The sequence below is a fragment of the Cavia porcellus genome, unplaced genomic scaffold (genome assembly GCF_034190915.1).
Source record: "Cavia porcellus strain 051 isolate PalLab524CR breed Dunkin Hartley unplaced genomic scaffold, mCavPor4.1 scaffold_30, whole genome shotgun sequence".
Classification (NCBI taxonomy): domain Eukaryota; kingdom Metazoa; phylum Chordata; class Mammalia; order Rodentia; family Caviidae; genus Cavia; species Cavia porcellus.
In genome coordinates this window covers 6,642,519-6,659,039 of record NW_026947513.1, presented here as the reverse complement: position 1 = coordinate 6,659,039, position 16,521 = coordinate 6,642,519, and the positions used below count along the sequence as shown (strand labels likewise).

Sequence of the window (16,521 nt, the reverse complement as noted above, 5' to 3'; positions counted from 1 at the left end):
TACCCTGTACCTTTGTAAAGGGGAGGCTAGTCTCAGACAGCAGATTTTAACTGCAATTTCATTGTTTTTATTTTGTCTCCTTTTGTTTATTTTATAGTTTTTCTTATACTTGGGGCAAGAGAGATGCTGGCTTTCTATGTATACATACATAGTGTCACAGAATTGCTTTTTAAAAAAGAGATTTATTCTGTAAAAATGGAGGTAATTTAAAAAGAGAATATTAAGCTAATACTGGTATAGGAGATGTGTGGTTATGGCAAGAACTGTGAACATGGGGCTCACGGGACAGAAATAGTAGCAACAGTGGTGGCAACCAATGTTCCAGAAACTTCCCTGTGTTTGCTATACTGTTCCATAATCCTATGTGACCTCTTCCCTACTTGCTAATAATAGAATTCCCATGCATCCTTCTTCATGAACCTCCTAGGCTGAAGAACAGCGCATGCCCACAGCACCTGTCTTCTGATCTGAATCAGTATTTCTGTTGCTCAAATCTTTCTCACACAGAGGAGTGGGTGCTCATGTACCAGCTCCTCCTTGTCTTGATCAGGTGGGGATCTCTCCTCACTGCATCTCTGTGGCTTCCACATTGCCGCACGTCAGCTGTAACAAAAGAGGGACAAAGACAGTCGAAATTCTTGTTAGCAATTGTTTTATGTAATTTCCTCAGATGCTGTGGCTGGTTTTAGACAGCCTGTCTGTTTGGCTTACATGGAAGGAAGTAGTAGCTTCTGAGGCATTTGTAGGACCCGTATAAATATTGTTCAAGGAAGGTCATAGAGTCATCTAAAGCCATTCATGGGGAAGTGAACCCTAGGGTAAAGCCAAAGAAAGGACAGGAGGAGGAGGAGGAGGAGGAGGAGGAGGGGGGGGAGGAGGAGGAGGAGGAGGGGGAGGAGGAGGAGGAGGAGGGGGAAGGGTGTGTGTGTGTGTGTGAGAGACAGTAATCCACTGGGCTTAGAGCTGAACTTTCAGGTTGACTTGGCTCTTCACACAAAGCCTAAAAGACAAAATTCAGTGACCAAAGATAATGGTAATCTAAGCAGAAAGAAAGAGAGATAAATAAAATACTTGCAGTTTTTATACTTGAGCAGTCCTGTTATCCTTTTCAGTCTTAGATAAGGAGCTTTGCTCAGCCTGCCCAAGCTGAGGCAACGGGAAAGTGTGCAGAATTACAAAGATAGATGCTGTTTCTGGAAAGATGTCGAATGCTGCTATCCATGTCGTCTTCTGCAAAGAGAAGGCAGCAAAAGATCTGGTACCTGGTACGCCATCAGTTCAGTTGGATTAATGGTGTTTAAGCAGCTCCTAATAAAGGCCCCAGTTTACTAATCTTATCTCTGCTAAGGAGGAATGATGTCAGAGTCCACCAGCGGAAGGGAGGTGATAAAAATAGGAGGCGGCTTTATGGGAACACACCTTTTATCTTCTTATGAGACTTTCAAAGCGTATCTGGCTGCTTTCTATCAAAAATAGCTCTGCTCGGTTCACAGTACATGCTTAAGGAATGCACGGGGGCCAGTGGCCACGGCCTCGCGGTCAGCTGTCTCATTCTTCAGTTCTCCTTTTAGGATTCAACTGCACTGAGGAGCAATCAACATGATGGTTTAATTGTTCTCCCAGGAATACCCCAGCACAATCAAGACTGACACATAATGGGCTATGGAGCGAGACTATTAAAAACCTTCTCGCGGTTGTCAGTCATTTGTAAGGAGAGTTAGGTGTTAATGATTGATGGCGAACTGGACACATCTGATTGTCCTTCCTGCATGGCTGTTTTTCCTTAGGTTGTAGATCCAGAGAAGAAAGGGATGCAATAAAACTCTCACCCAGGTTTTCCTGGGGGGTGTCCCCATTGCTCTGGCAAGCTGAGTTGGAACAATAACTAATTTGATCAATTGTACATGAAAACCTAATTTCTGCTTGTGTATTCTGTATCCTATGTTGGAGCGCAGTCCTGTGTGGTGGACTGGTCTTGGAAAGAATATACAGTGAATGTGTTTTCAGAGTCCAATATTAAATATATGGGACAGTTGGTCTTGCTATAGCAATACTATTATTCTGGAAAAGAACTTTCAATGGTAAAAATGAAAGAAAATTAAAATAGTCATCATTTACTGTTCTGGAGTGCCGGACAGCTGTTTTCTGCCTCAATCTGTATTCTAATAAGTCTTTTAAATGAAGAGATTTATGAGATTATTTTAATTTTGATGTCTTTTTAATGCTTCATGCATTTTAAATACAACCTTTTAATAGTTTTTGAGATTGAAGAATTTAATTTTGTTTTATACTGCGGAAATAAATGTATTCTCAGGAGACCACAACATTATTGTAGCTCTTTCTTGCTTTTTTTAAAAATCAGCATATCCACTAGGTACAGCTCAATTGCCAACCAGAAGCAATAAAGTTAGATTGCAACAAAGCCTTTTTAAGTCAGGGATTCAGCAAACTAGGAGAGAGTATACATTGTTGCACTACAACATAACTGGTACCAAACAGATCTTTTTTGTGTGTGTGTTTCGATGTAAATTTATGCCAATGGTGAAAGTATTTCTTTATGAAAGTGTCACAACTTTATTTTGCATGATTAGCCAGAGATGTTATGTAGATTGAAAATTCTGGGTACACAGTACATGTCTTGCAAACAAGTTATGGGCAGCTCAAACTCAAATTTTGGGGAGATGACTGTTTTCTATTTTAAAAAAACCTACAAATTGTCCTCTAAATGCAGTATTATGGAGGATATTTATTCAGAAACACTTGGAAAAGTTATCACTGTCTGGAATAATTACTTTTTGAAAAACTTCATAATAATATTTCTACATTATGGGTGAGGAAAATAATAAAGTGAAAGGAAGCTTTTATAATCAAAAGATGTGAAACACTCGAAACCGGCCTGCTACAATGCAAACACAAGGAGTTACCTGTAACTGAAAGCTTTAAGGCAAAATTAATTACGTTCCTAAATTGCTCTCGACAACTTTACCTGTGCCAAATGGGGCTGACCTCGTACCATGTTAGAGAAGTGTGAGATACAGAAAATTCTTGACTCTGCTTTTATTTTTTGGTATTGGGTATTGGACACAGGGCCTCTGCTAAACGCACACTCTACCACTGAGCTGGATCTTTTCTAAAAGGTGAGAGATCAAAATCTGAGAGCTACTCCCGAAGTATGTTTCAAGCAGTATTTAATACCATAGAGAGTGCTCCTAATACACTGTTAAATGAAAACAAGCAGGACAAAAGAGCACATTCAGCACCCCAAGATGAGAGGAGCAGTTTTAGACAACAACAAAAAATTGTTATGATATAAGCTGCAGGCTGTGACTGGCACTTCACGCCGGGGCATGTGGGTGAGTGTAAGTACTCAGGTCTGCATCACGTATGCAAACCGCCCCAGTATTAAGAGTATTTGCTTGGGGTTGTAGAATTTAAAGTGATTTTTTTCACCATATTTCTTAATTTCCCACAATAAAAATGATGGCATCAACACTCTGATAAAAATACCTCGACTTCTGTAAAATAATGGTTAAAAAGGATCAGTATTTATGTAAGTTGCCAGAAATCCTACCTTCTTTTGTAAGCATAGTAATTTTCAAACAGTGAACTTTTAATTTATATTTGAGGGGAAAAGAAGTCATAAGTGCCTGCCTGGGCCTCTGATCATATTTTGCAGCTGGACACACGGTTTTATTTGAAGAATTATCATATTCCATGGACTCTTAGGACATAGCTGCTAACAGTTTTCAGATTTTGCTTGTTGAAACTCTTGCTTTCAATCATTTTCTTTTTTTCTGAAAAGGGAAAAAAAATGTTACAACTCATGCTCTGGTTAATGTTTACTCCAGTTTTCCTATAGCATTAAAAACTCCATCGAAATCACTTGGTCAACAGAAAAGCAGGTCATAAACTCTCACCAGCTCTTCTTCCTTGTAGTGTACTGTGAAAGCAGACAGAGTATGTTTGTTTTTCTCTAATTTGTAGCCTCAGGATGAAAAGCTCTCAGACCCTGTACTTGTGGGAATGCCTGCTAGTGGACATGCTCTCCTACCCCTCAGTTTCTGGAGCTATAGAACGACCTGAAGACTTGCCTTATGTGTTTTAGTGTAATAGCAAGAACTAATGCATGCAAATAATGGTAGGCATTCGAAAAGTATATTAATAGTTACCATGATCCTTATTTATGTCATCATTATTATTAGTAATAAAGGCTGACTCCCTCAAGGCCAGAGCTCTGGTTTCTCTGCTATCCCTGTAGCATCTAGTAGTAATAACAGCTAACATCATCTCTGTGCTTATTATGTTCCAGACATACCTCTCAGTGCTCAGCATACATTAATCTCACTTAATATTTACAAGACCTCGTGAGATAGATACTATCATCTCCGTTTTGCAAATGAGGAACCCGAAGCACATAGCATTTCTGGAGCTCATGGAGGGTCTCTGAGCTAAAAATATTGGAGCTTAGCTTCGAACCCTTCTGGCTCTGTAGCCCCCCTCTGACGAGTGTGACCTTCAAAACAGTAAGCGAAATAATTGTCATAGGAGGCATTGTAATAGGTGGGGAAAGTTCACTTCCCATAGAAATTTTGGAAAACAGTCTTTGTTAATCTAAATCCCTTAACACTGAAATACGTTCTGTTAACAACAAATAGATCCAGCTCTACCTTAGTGTTCTATTTGCGTATTCAAAATTTTTCTGAAAATATCTCAAAGGTATAATTGTCTATTGTAAATGACAGTCAGCTAAGCATACAGAGGCATTTGTTAATTCACCATCTCACTAACAGTTTATGATAGAACCATCTGCCATCTTTATTTCTTTGTTTTCTGGAAAAATTGGTGAAAAAGAGCTTTCAAAAATACATTTACAGACACAGGCTATATAGCTAACACAGTATCTGTCAGTATTGTTTAAATGAGTCAGACCTGCAAATGGATAACTCCATTTAAGCTGATATCAGCCCTCAACAGGGCTTCAGGCTGGAGTGAGTCACAGGCTACAAATAGGCTACAAAATGTGTTTAGGTACGTTTTTAGAATTCTTATTTTTTTGTTATTAGAACGATCTGTTTTCCATTGATTTTTGGTTCTTAGTTATTCCCCCTTCCTCTTCCTTCTTCCTCCTTCCCTCCTGCCTGTCTTCTTTTTAAATTCTAAATGCTCTCAAGAACATTAAAGGAAAGTTTGAAAAGAGAAGCAAGAGCAATTCTTATTCCTACAACATAGTACTCTTCTTGTTTGGAGTTTATGTATTACATTAAGAAATTTTTTGATTTGCATAAATAATTTATAATTATGTGATTGCAATTAAAGTGAACAAATCATTTTATTTAGGCTTGTGTCACATTTAATGACTGAATTATTCTATTAAGTTAATGTTCACAGTTTATGCACTTTGTTTTCATTGATACTTTTTTCAGTTGTTTTGAGTTTTAGTCTTTTAGATAATTTCCAGTGAATATATATTTCACATGTAGCATTTTTGTCCTATTGCACAACAAATTCCCAAGTGGAATTATCAGGTTAGAAAAAAACTTTTTAATGGATCTCAATGCATATAATGAAAACTGATATTTCTAGGTGAAATGTAAGAAAGACTGGAATAGCATTTGACCCCACTGTGGGCTGAGGATCTGAACACTAAATTAAGTGCCACAGTGAAAACCACAACAAAAGTTAAATTTAAATTTCTATAGAGACTTCTTTAATGATTTTATACTGTGCCAATAGATATATTTATCTCATCATCCTCAGGTCTACCTAACTGAAAGAATCATTCAGTTAATTTAGGCTTAGTAGGCAATTTAAGCAAAAATTAATTCAATTTTGATTTCAAATTATTTATAGCTATCAGTGGAATTCTTTATGTCAGCCAACTCTTTCAATTACCTGGGTAATATAAAATTTGAGGTAAGATTTTAGAAATGGGATCTCAGGAGTTTTTGAAATACACTCACAGAAGACTTTGTGAAAGTGAAATTATGCTAGATAATGCTGAGATTTGGACATTTGGACATATTTTACGTCTGTGTTTTGTGGCCATGTGACTACTGTATTTTCACTAGATAAGAAAGGATTACTTGATCTTTGTGTGGTAATTGTTATTACAGCTAGTCACCACTAACCAATTGAAAAGTTTCCCTCCTAGTGCTGTGTTGAGTTTTAATTTGGTGCTGTCTTCTTTTGTTTGTAGCTAGAGTTATAAAACGGTTATCTAACCCTCACATGCTCCTGAAATCTGAATCAAACCACCAATCCTCCAAGCTTCTGTCCATGTCACCCCCTGAAATTACACAGCAATAACCAAAGAGGATTTCATCGTCCAACGTAAGCTGTGTATTTCGGTTCTTGTCTTACATGATCTCAGAAGCTTTTCACAATTTGGGTCACAGTCTGAAAATCTCTTGTTTCTCAGCTTCCAGGATCTCATGCTTTCTAGCGATTCTGTGTTGGTTGTGCTTTTGGCTCTGTGTCTCTTCTAAAGTAGACATGGCCTAGGTTTCTGGACTATCATTGTGCACTATCTTCTGAAGTTGTTTCACATATTATGGTTGATTCACTGTCAGTTTCAGAAGTCTAGAAGCTTAACTAGATAATTTAGCAGATCGACATCCTAGTGTGTAGAGAACACGCCCTTACCGCCCTAGGGTGGTATTCATTAGAAACTTACCTAAAGGACTCAGCCAGGGGCCAGGCTCCTCATTTATAAACATCTTGTTAAAGAGGAGGGCAGGGAGATGGTGTGGTGATACCCACCCCAGGGCAGGTAGCCTGCGTGTTATATAAGGCAGGAAAAGAGGCTTGTTCTTCCCACTTTGCTCTGTTGCTTTTGCCGTCTTCTGCTGTCAGGAACTGTTGGTCCTCTGCCATCTGCCACCCGGCTTTGAAGCCAGCTGATTATGGACTGAAACCTCTACAAACTGTGACCTAAATAAACTTTTCCCGCTTTAACTTTGGGTGTCTGGTATTTTGTCCCAGCAAGAATTAACTAAGATACTACCCATTTCTTTCTTTTTTTTTTGTTAAAGAGAATTAAAAAATCATACAGAATTTCAAAAACAAGAAGATAAGAAATTAACAACAGTTATTGTATTGAGTATTGTTGTCTTCAAAACAGCTGCTCAGATTACCAGGTATAGGCATGCAAAACTGATCAAACAATATAAGCACTAACTGTTCCTTTCAATGAACTCATTCTATTAGTTCATTGCAAAGCACAGCTGTGTGTTGATTGTTCCCTGGTCTGTCCTCTACTCTTTGCTTATGACTCATGTGCTCATCATGCAGTCTGCTACTTATTTTTACCTGGATATGCAGTTGTCTCTAGTTCTGTACTTTACAAGGCGGAGTCACTGGCTCTTCGCCCAAATCTCCTTCTTCTGGCAATAGTACCACTGTTCACGCCATCACTCAATCTAGTAACCTAGCAATTATCTTAGACAGCTTTTTCATTCTTTGGCTAGCTGACCACTAAGACCTGTGTATTCTTTATTTTCTGTGGTGCTGCTGCTCCAATCCATGGGCATGCTTATGCCAGGCAAGTGCCCTGCTGCTGAGCCCCAGCTCTTGTCTGAATGGAACACCTTGTCTGCTTTGAATCCCACAGTTTCTGCTTGGGACGAACCCACGGGAGTCCCCCAACCCATAGCCCCGACTCTGGCTTCACTTCCAGTTCTCTCCTTGTTCCTGCTAGAGTGAGCTGTATGACTCACACACTCCCTTTGCTTCCTGGAGTTTCGCCCTCCCCACGCCCCCTTCTCAGCAGCTCTGTGATGGCAGGCACTGGGCTGTTCCACAGTAATCAGGCCTTCCGTGGTGACCTGCCATGAGCCTCCTCCACCAGCACCGTCTCAGATTCTTGGCCACTCTTTGCCCCAAAGATGCTCTTCGCTTTCTCTTCTGTTTCCTGTGTCCCGTGTTTCTCCACCCTTACGTGTCATTTTTTTCTCTCTGGACTGCTCTCTCTGTGTCATTATCGAGCACTTGCTTATTTTGCAAAACTTAGGCCATGGCGTTTTTTCCTTCTTCTCTGAACTTCTACCTGAGTAGAAGCAGTGGAAGGAATGACTTCCATCTCTCCTGCCCTCTTTACTCTCAAACAGGGTGGACTGGCCTTGTCTAGCTGTCCAGCAGAGTGTCCACCAGAGTTCTTGAAGGTGAGGATTGTAATTATATTTTCCTTTAAATAACATGATTTTGATTTTTAAAAGTACTATATACTTTATTATAGAGCACTTTAATAGTAAAGTCCAAACAAAAGAATGAAGCTATGTACACCCACTATACACATTTATTTCATCCAATTTACTTACATATTTATATATAATTATTTTTTTATACAAAATTCAGAATTTCCATCACAGGCCGTAAAGAGTCTTGGGACCTTTTAAAAACTAATACACTGTGAAAATTCTCTATGTATTTAAATATTTTTTCAAAAACAGATTTATGATTGGCTATATTATAATTGATATTATCTATATAGATATGCTATAGTTTGTTTAACCCTGGCTCATTGAAGTACATGCAATGTTTTTCAATATTAATATGCTAAATTGAACATTTTTTAGACATTTAACAGCTTTTATGAGATAGAAGAATGCAGAGATATATCATAATAAGTCTAATTTCTTTAAACTTCACAATTTAGTCAAATAAAAATTATTATAGAAAATAATAATATTCTGGTATATTAAAAGCTTTTTTTTTTTTTTCCTGTAATCGAACTCAAGACCTTGCACTTGCCAGGCAGGTGCTTATAGGCTTTTTAACTCTTTGGATTTTTAAAAACAATGTTAATTAAATGCATTTTAAGCACATAACCTGTGCTGTAGAGTAACGGTATGGAATGTGTGAGCGTGAGTGTAGCTAGAACTGCAGCTTTCCTATTTTCTGATTTTACAGTAATATAGCTTTTTATGTAACTAGTTCATATTTGTGAAGTGCTTTGAAGATGAAAGCTATTATGTGAAGGCAAAATCACTTCATAAAAATGTTACATATAAAATACAAAAATCCATAGACAGACTCTGAGATTTTCAAAGTAACATCAACTCTTTCATGTAATCATTTATAACTACCATCTTTAGACGAGTAATCCAGGATTCATTTATAGATTATTCTTGGAGTATTTTAGTGTTATCTATTACGGTGAAATTGTTTTCACAGTCAAAGGCAGTGGTTAGAAGTGACGTTATTCTTTTTTAACCATGGTTATTGAAGTTGTAGCACAATTTATAAATAGGTGAGCATAAATAAAAATTGGCCATAAATATAAATCTTTTTTTGTGCCATCCAGTATTACAACCACACAGATTGGTATTTTCAAGAAAATGATTTCATCATGTACCATTTAGATTTTCAAGTTACAGCAACCATAAATTACAGATCATCTTATTTCTGCAGTGCATATGAAGGAAGAGAGTAAGACTGGGTGAGTGCTGGCCTTGGCCAGGTGGCTAGGTGTTAAAGGTGTTCTCTTTGTGCGTCTGTAAACAATGTTCTGCCAAGACTGTGTATCAGCCCTCAGTGTAGGGGGCGTGATGTTAGCACTGAACTGTCTTATTCACTTAGTAATTTTTTTTTTTTATCAGAAAACGTTGCCTTAAAAGTTTCTCTGGATCTCTCCCTTCCTCTTGTTTACAGACATGTTACTAAGGAGATGATGGAATGTGGTGGGGGATCTTGATTGTTAATTTGATTGGTTTGAGAGATGCCTAGGACATTAGTGCAGCATACTTCTGGGTGGTGGGTGTGTCACGGGAGTGTGTCCTTAGAGACCATACCTAGTTTCCGGCCCTCTCTTCTTGAGCTCTCTCCTTCTTGGCTGCCATGAGTTGAGCATTTCTCCTGTGCCATGCCTTTTGTCACAACGTTTCTTCTGTGGAGCCAATCAATCATGGACTAAAACCTTTGAAACTGTGAGACAAACTTCTTATCCTTGAAGTTGATTTGCTCAGGGATTTGGTCACAGCAACAAGAAATCTGACCCATGCAAAATCTTATTGCTGCACCCAGAATGGATGCTACTAATTTTCTGCAGTTGCTTTTAATTACAGTAGCCTGCATCACAGAGGCACTTCTCTGCTGACTAGCTCCAGATGTCCACCGGTCCATAGTGTGATACCCACTTTCTGTGGCCAGAATTGGAAGTCAGTTATGGTGAAGTTAAAAAGAGGAGCCAGAGTTATAGCAGTGTGAGGTGTAAGAATCAGGCTGAACTTTAAGTACAACTGACATGTAATGGTGGGAGTCTACTTACTTTGCTGGGGTCGATAGACTGTTATACAATATGGCTTCAACTTTGCAAAACCAATGAAATGTTTTTGACCAAACTCCATGCTTATTTACTCTTAATTCCTGCTCTCCTCTGTCCAGGCTCCTCCTTTCTCCCTCCTGCCCTTGCATTCTTATCCTCTCCTCCTTCTTCTTGGACCGGATTGGCTTCCAAGGGTATTTAAGCCCAGGCATATATGAAGTATGAAATTAATGTTGTTCTAGAAATCTTTCTCTCTCCTTCTGTTTTTAGGGGGCTTATGACCTTTTCATGCACTTGAAATTGCATTTAATATTTCATTACTACAGATCTTTCCATTTAATTTCCTGGATTTTTTTCACTTGGAAAAAAATCCCCAAATTTGGTTTTGTAGTGCAGAATTATGGTGTCTAATAATTCTCCGGGCCATGACAGTTCGGTAACTGGTGCCCTCCAGCATTTTTATTGCACACAATTTTATTGCTGAAAGGTTAGGCCATTTGACCATTTTATTTTAGAGTTATCTATCAAACATTGCTCACAGAGAATTAAAATTTGTGCACAACTTAGGATGTAACTAACATTTAGTTATTGTTTTGGAAGGGATATCCTTAAATTTATCATGAAAAGAGTCTCCAACCCAGAAATATAGCTCTTAACATATGGGCTTGTGAACAGCTAGGTAAAGTTATAGCTAGATATGCTGCACTAAAGTAATGAGTAAGTATGTCCTCTCTTTTAGTCATCAATAAATATCTCTAGAACACTGATCTTTTGCAAAGGTGAATTCCTTCATCTTAGACACAACAAAGAACACAGTGAGCTAGTTAGGAAAACTCTTGTGCAAATGTTTTATTTTCCAAGTGGTTTAAAAGTGATCAAGAAAACTTTAAAATTTACAACTTCTTTGGTGATTGAAAAATGACAAAATGCTTTTACAATTCGGCACCTTCTTTTGAGAACTGCAAAATTGAACTACCCATGGAGCAGATTGGGTGTGTCCCTAATGTGAGGTGACGAGCTTTCATGGAGAGCTGGCTGCTTCTTAACCCCTCCTCTTCACTCCCTCCACGGTGTAAGTGCCCATGTGCCATTTGCTCCATGGGACGTGCACTAAATACCTCATTGCTTTTGGGGTTAACTGATTTTACAGAGGGCTCTTGCCCTATGCACAGAGGAAAATTTATATGCTTCCGTGTGATAAATGCATTAACAACCTACAGTCATGCACCACATAACGACGTCTCAGTCAATGATGGGCCACACATAACCATGGTCACATGAGATTTCCTGCCTTGGGACACCGTGGACTTCCAACTCTGTAAATACGCCCTGCAGTATTTACACAGTGATGAAATCACCTACTAACTCAGTTCTCACAATGTATTCCTGTTGTAAACTGATGCATGACCATGTATCACACTGAAGAGCTTTTAATGAGGTAATGTTTAAAAATGATAATTTCTCAAGGAATTAAAAATGGATGGGCAGAGGCTGGGGATTTAGCTCAGTGGCATAAGCACCTGCCTTGCAAGCAGGCGGTCATGAGTTCGATCCCTGGTACCAGAAAAAAGGGGGAAAAAAATGGATGGGCTGCTTGGTATTGTTGGGTGTGACTGGGAAGCCTTTGAAGAGGAACAAAAGCCCCATTTGCAGTGTTCTTTCTGGTGAAATCGTTCATTATTATTTTGCATAATGTACACAATGGTTTCTGACTGTTTTAGTTGTACTATAATATAACTAAAATATAATACCACTATACAGTAGTCACTACTTGGCATTGGACGCCCCCAGGGGCTTGCTCTGCCTCCCTTTTTTTCTGTGGGACCCTGCCTCAGAGCAGGACGGATATCACTGCGACCATTACTTGCATTTTCTTCTGTCTAGCATACTCTTCCTTGGGTCTTCCTGTAGCTGCTCTAATCCATCCTTGTATCTCAACTTAAACACCTCTCTGCAGAGAAGGCTTCCCTACCTACTTGTCTAAGCAGGCCAAGTATTTTTTTTTTTTTTTTAACCAGAGTGCCCTTCTTATTTCCTTGGTGGCCCTGGTCTCAGTTTTTAACGATTTTATTTAATCATCCTCCCATGTAAGCTTCTTTTCTGCCTCCTGATTTTTCCCATGCCCTAGCTCTTATTCCCACCTGGCACAGAGTTGGTGCTAATAAAATTATTTGTTGAGTGAATTAATTGATACAAAATGACCCATGTAAGCACAGTTCTCACTTTGGCTAGGTGACATGACATTTTCTTTTTTAGCTGTCTTTTTGGTCTATCCCTTGTTCAACTGTTGGAGAAGCTGACTGATTTTGATAAAATTTTATACACCGCACGGTGTAAGTCCCATCTTGAATTGGATTTATAACTCAGTCTGTCATCTTGAATCCAAATGGTGGCAGATAAAACTTGACAAATGGGGCTTTGAGCAGATTTCAGTACAGTTTGGTACATGGATCGATGTACCATTTAATTGAAATGTGTGGAGTCTAAATTTCACAAATCTTAACACTAATCTAAACCCACCCCAAATCGACTTTCTGTTTTAATGATACTGTTTTGTCCAAAATTTAACATTTGGGGCTAGATTGAAAGTGTCTTGGGAGGTAAAAATCAACAAGGAGTTTTAATGGTGGATATTTAGCTATTTTCTCTAGAAGTCTTCCCATCCTTCAACCTGACAGGCCTGATGATGGACGCAGGTTTCTTCATGACTTCTGGCAGCCAGGCCACATGGAAAAGTCTCCAAGGACAGAGTGATAAGAGGGACTGGTTCTCCAACTTCCCCTGCCCGTCTGTACCAGCAGGCCAGCGGGTAGGGGTAAAGCTGGTAGGTGCAAAGAGATGAAAAGAAACTAACCTGCGCTCAGTGCAGATAGAGACCTTCCCACATGGGAAGTCTGTCCCTTTCCAGGGGCATTAAGCACTATTTATTCACCACAGGAAGAATTTTGAACATCATAGAGAACTTTTAACACCTGTGTCTGGGATTGCTTTTTTAGCTATCCATGGCATCCTGTATGAGGGTTCATGTATTTTTAGGTTAGGAACAATCCTGACGAGTGATGTTTCAAGAAGGGTCAATTTCTATCTGCCTGTATACAGGTCTAGATTAATTTGCTAAGGAATTTCATGGGCATCCTTTAGTGATTTATTTGTGTTCGTTCTTGCACAGAAATTTCCAACAGTGTCTAAAACACTGGAAAAGACACTACCTGTATTGTAAGCCAAAAAGGTGAAAATATGAACTGCAGATTACATACTATTTGCAGTGGAAAATTCTGACCCTAGAATCATCTCATTGATGTAGTTCCATTGATGAGTAACTTTTATGGCTCAGATCTAAAGTGTGCCCCCAAAGCCTCATGTACCTGGAGGTGATTGGGTCATTGGGGTGCAGTACTCATGAATGGATTAGTTCACTGTTGACTTGGTTTTAGATGTTGGTCCTGCGGTATGGCCTGGGAAGGTTTATCTCCCTTCCTGGCTCCTCCCCTCTTTCTCTCTGCTTCCTGGATGCTGTGGTTTGAGCCACCTTCCTCTGTCATTCCCCTCCACCATGCTGTTTCTGTCTCAGAGCCAGCCAGCCATGGCCTGAAACTGTGAGGCCAAACAAACCTCTCCTCCTTTAAGATGTGGGTATCGGGTATTCTGTCCCAGCAGGGGGAAAGTGACTAAGACAATGACCCCTCAAGTTTTCACTTGATCTATTTTTTATTAGTCTATGTTTCCAGTACATAATTAGTACATTAATCACGCAGGGCTTTTACACATATATATCATTTGATTGATTCTTAAAAGCACAGCTCTCTCACTGAGACCTTAGCTCTCTACCTTTCTTTCCTTAACCCACAAGCAACTGCTTGTTCCTCCTGTCCTTCACCTTCCCCTCATGAACATGCATAACATGCATCGTTTTTTCCTTTCAATATTGGATGATCAAAAGAGACATTTTTATTTGTTATAGTGGTGCATTCTGTAGTATTACATATGAAAAAAGCTAGAAATGACCCGCAAGTTTAACACTTGGAGATAAGCACAGTCTCATCGTTTTAGCATGTTCTTTTCTCATCTTTTTCTTGTGTGTTGATAGCACACACTAATTTGTAGCAACAATTTCACTTCCAGCTTCAGAGCTGAGCATTTTCCTGTCTGCTTATTCTCAGTGGTCAGAGAAATCCATTCGGTGGCTCTGCCAAAGATGGAAAGGGCAAGTATCTTTTATTTTGCTTGTGTTTTTCCTCCTCCATCTGTGCAGACACCGCTTTGCCCTGTATCACTAGACCGACGGTTTCCTCATTAGCTCCCTTTGACCGCACACCTCCTTTCCTCTGCTCTTTTGGCTGCAGGAGTCCAGCACTGGCCTACTTATCTTGTGGCCTGCGGTTCTGTGAGTTCACACTTGTAGCATCTCTCTTCCACGGCGTAGAACCGGATTGTGTTTCTGCCTCTCTGCAGCTGATGAGAGGGAGGACGCTGCCGCTCATGGTGGGCAAGCTATGCTTTGAAGCTCTAAGTATCTCTCTGGCTGGCACTGATCTGCTCAGCCAAAGACTTAGGGAGTCTAGAAAAATCCAATCTGGCACTTCTCCAGCTTGTTCTTCTGTGTGTACAGATTCCTCTCACTTCCGAGCTGCAGGGAGGGATTGGTAACTGCTCTGTATTCCTCTTTTGTGCTTCACATACATCTGGCTCCTCACAGTGACCCATGAAATGCGTATTGTGACCCCCATTTCTGGGAGAGAGGATATTGAGTCTCAAGGAGATGGAGTGGTTTTTCTCAAGGCGGTAGCAGTAGGGTACAGAATTGAGGCTGTGTGGCTCCAAAGCCTATGTGTTTCACCATTTTGGTAGAAAAATGAACTTCAAGTCTTTGATAGTGCTAGGTGGCTAGATGAAGCAAAGTGGTCGAATTGTAGCAAAGGCAAAACCGTTTAGTAACCAAGGCTGTGCAGACACATGAAACAGGAGAGGCATATACATCCCCATTATGACCAAGGACTCAAGAGTGGGAGAGCTAGAAAGAACTTTCAAGATAATCGAAGCCAGATATCCTCAATCTGGGAGGCATATGAGAATCACTTGGAAAACTCAGACATTCAAACTCAACACACACTGAGCCATCCAACAATTCCTAGTCATGGGCATTTATGTAAAGCCCCTGGGGCTGGAGTTTTACCTCAGTGGTAGAGTGCTCGCCTATCTAGCATGAAGCCTTGGGTTTGGTCTTTGGCAATAAAAAAATTGAGAAAAAACAAGAATTCAAAGCGAAACAAATAGACAACTGGCACAGATTTAGATCAGTGATTTAGGGCAACTCCCTCATTTGGTATTTAAGCTCAAAAGCAACACAGTGATATTTGCAAGGTCACAGAGTTGGTCAAGATAAGACTTGGAAGTAAATGGTAGCTTATGGACCTTATGTTAGCTACTGGCTTGGGAGGAGTGGACTGAGCCTGGAGCTTTCCAGGAAAACTTCATATAACAAACAATGCACACATTCCTCCCAAACCTGGGGTCAAGATAGAGAGACACACTCTTCTTCGGTCCCTTCTATAAGTAACTCTAAGGGTTTCAGAAGTAGGGCAGCCTCATGTACAAATGAACCTGTCCTGCCAACTTGCTGTGTTCCATTGGGGAAGCTGTAACTGACCCTCGTCCTTTTCTCCGATTGTCTTTTCTTCATTGATGCTGGAGAGGTAGTAGTTGGGTTCAGACACGGTGCAGATAAAAGGTAGTAACTACTATTCAGAACCCTCTTCAAGGCAACTTGATTTTTCTGGAGGAAGTGTGTTAGAGATGGAAAGGTGGAAGGTTTGAAGGAAGGATGAAATGATTTCTGAAAGACTACAGAGGCTCTGGTTTTTCTCTTGTGCTATAACACAGCTTACATAATGAAGATGAAAGAAGCCCAGAGCAAGGTGATGCAGGGAAGGAGGCTGGGCATCCCTGGCTCTTGTTCTGGTTCCCTGCCTGACCTGTTTCATGGGCCGGAGCACCTGTTCTCCTCTGGAGCTCACCCTGAACCGGAGTGAAACACAAGCTACAGAAACCAGATGCCTTTGCTTGTATTGCATTGAGAATCAAATTATCATGATTCAAGGGTCTTTCTGTTGAGAACAGGACAATTTAATAACATGTTCATCTTAATATTAAAGTTCTTAAGTTGAATATACTCATCTACTATCTCTTGTTTGGGTTATCTACAGGTGCTTTTCTAGATATGTCATAAATCCATATCTTTTATTCTACCTATACCATAACTA

General features: G+C 39.8%; 1 protein-coding gene across 1 annotated transcript in view; it reads left to right on the top strand.

Annotated features, from left to right (window-relative positions):
- The window catches only part of Ppargc1a (PPARG coactivator 1 alpha), a 615,371-nt gene that overhangs the window by 70,470 nt on the left and 528,380 nt on the right, over positions 1-16,521 (top strand). The window lies entirely within an intron of this gene.